This window comes from Drosophila gunungcola, unplaced genomic scaffold (assembly GCF_025200985.1).
Source record: "Drosophila gunungcola strain Sukarami unplaced genomic scaffold, Dgunungcola_SK_2 000054F, whole genome shotgun sequence".
NCBI lineage: Eukaryota > Metazoa > Arthropoda > Insecta > Diptera > Drosophilidae > Drosophila > Drosophila gunungcola.
The window spans coordinates 434,798-436,903 of NW_026453218.1; the positions used below are offsets into that span (position 1 = coordinate 434,798).

The window sequence follows — 2,106 nt, forward strand, 5'->3', positions numbered from 1 at the left end:
AAGAAAACACCCAAAAAGGAATGCCCGAGGGAAATAACGGGAGGGTCATAAGGAATGACCGAGAGCCGAATCATCATCGGAAGAACCGCCAGCGCGAGGGGCCATTTAGAAAAGAAAGGTCAAGAGGAGCACCGTTATCACCAGAGCCGTGGCAGGATCCGGACCGGGGCAAGGACGGTCGGAGGACAGGCCTGTCACCCGGCCCCCCCGAACCCCGCGACGGATCCCACGGAGCCGACGACGGTCGGAGGCATCATCGCCGGAGCCCACGGTCAGCTCAGACAGCGACGTGGAGCTGGTTGACGATCCGGCGGTAGAGGCCAGGACGTGGCGGCTGCGCAAAGCCGCAGGGCCGAAAGGGAGCATTCCCCAGGGCTCAGAGAGCAGCGTCCACCAGGACTCCGCGGGCTGCAATCCAACAGCAGCTCAGCCGTCAGACGAGGCCAGAAGGATAGCGGCCGTAATCGCCGAGAACCACCGCCAGCGCGAGCGGAGGCAGCAGGAGGCTGCTCTCAGGGATTCTCGACAGCGCGAAGAGCTGGACGCTCGGGCAAGGTGGGAGGCTGCACTGAAGAACGCCGAAGAGGAGGAGCGCCAGATATAGGGCGACCCACTCCTCCTCGAGGAAGTGCCTCTCCAGGCGGAGGGGGCTCCCGAGATTCCCCCGACCCCGAGGTACATCCCGGAGCCGAGGGAGTGTGCGGCAGACCCGAAGGTGGACGAGCACACACCCCCATCCCCACCTCCGTGGACGCTGGTACGCCCACCCACCCCGAGATATTGCCCCGAATGGAAGCAGAGGAAGCAGGCGGAGGAGCAGGCAGAGAAGGAGGAGGAGCAGGCTGAGAAGAAGGAGGAACAGTGGCAGCAGGAGGGCTCGCCGGTTTACGTCCGGATGGACATCCCGGTGGCCCACGTAAGCCATGCCTTCGGCTCCTTCGAGGCAGAAGGGTTCGTATGGAAGCAGCACGCCGTCACGTAGACGTGGCCTGACGGAGTCACTGAAGCCACCAAGGCAGAAGGAGCCCTAGTATGGGAGGAGCCCAAGGTGAGCAGTCGGGATTCTCGGTTGAGGAGGACCGCGAGCCTACTGACACCCGCCGGGGGCATGACGCCGATGCAAACCCCGGCCCCAACCCCACTGGTCTCGCCAGAGATAGTCGCCGACACACTGGAGCGCGGCCGGCAGGAAGGGGTTGAGGTGGTGAGCCTTTCTACCGGGAATGTGCTGGAGAAATGGCCGTGGGTATGGCCAGACCCTGAAGAGTAGGGCGGGTCATTAAAATTTTTTTTTCGACTTTGAAACGCTAATCGGGCTTAAAAGCTGTGTACACATGTCCAGAATACGTGTGCAAAATCCGATTGCTGTGCGACGATGTCTTCCGTCTGCGCATTGACGACAAAAATAAAAAAATTTTGGTATATTTACGAAAAATTTCAAATTGTAGAAAATTTTTCTCTACTTACATATTTCCAACTTTTACTAGTCAGAAGTGGTATTCTCAGACACTAAAATACGTATGAATTGCTGTCGAACCTATACCTATTCTAGAGAAATCTGTTAAAAAGTCGGAAAAAGTAATCGAATCGGACCGTTTTTCCACGAAATTCGCTGTTTACTCACTTCACCTTGTTGAAAGTTAATGTCAAAAGATTGCGTGTTCTTTAAATTTATTTCTCGAAAATTATAATTTGAAATTTGCATCTCTTAGCCACCTTAGATTTACTTGTGTGAATCGTTAGGGCTCAATACTAACTTCTGCGTGTCAACGTAAAAAAGTGTGTATGTAGACCTGTTGTTCTACAGTTGTTTAGTTTGTGTATCTCAAATACTTCACAAGTGAATCGTAGTAAAGCTTTTTTTCTGCATTTATCCACATCGACATGAGTGTATGTCGAAGAAATCTTACATTGAACATTTTAGGGCATCCTAAAGATTTCGATGGACGCATGCTGCCAACTCGAGAGGATGCTTTAAAGTATTACTTTTACGTGTGGCATGGATTAAAAGAAGATAAGAAAGGTAGCAACCCATCTTTTAGAGAAGCTGCTTCTTTAGTGCTTAAACTCGTAACTGACATCTGGTCATCGGCTTTCATCGGCGTT

At 52.9% G+C, this 2,106-nt stretch overlaps 1 long non-coding RNA gene across 1 annotated transcript; it reads right to left on the reverse strand.

Moving 5' to 3' along the window:
• Positions 1–1,281: 1,281 nt before the first annotated feature.
• On the reverse strand, positions 1,282–1,723 carry LOC128264043 (uncharacterized). The gene is made up of 3 exons (XR_008268643.1): positions 1,625–1,723; positions 1,468–1,558; positions 1,282–1,386 (listed from the first exon to the last, which is right to left on the reverse strand). It is a non-coding gene; the product is annotated as an uncharacterized LOC128264043 (long non-coding RNA).
• Positions 1,724–2,106: the final 383 nt, after the last annotated feature.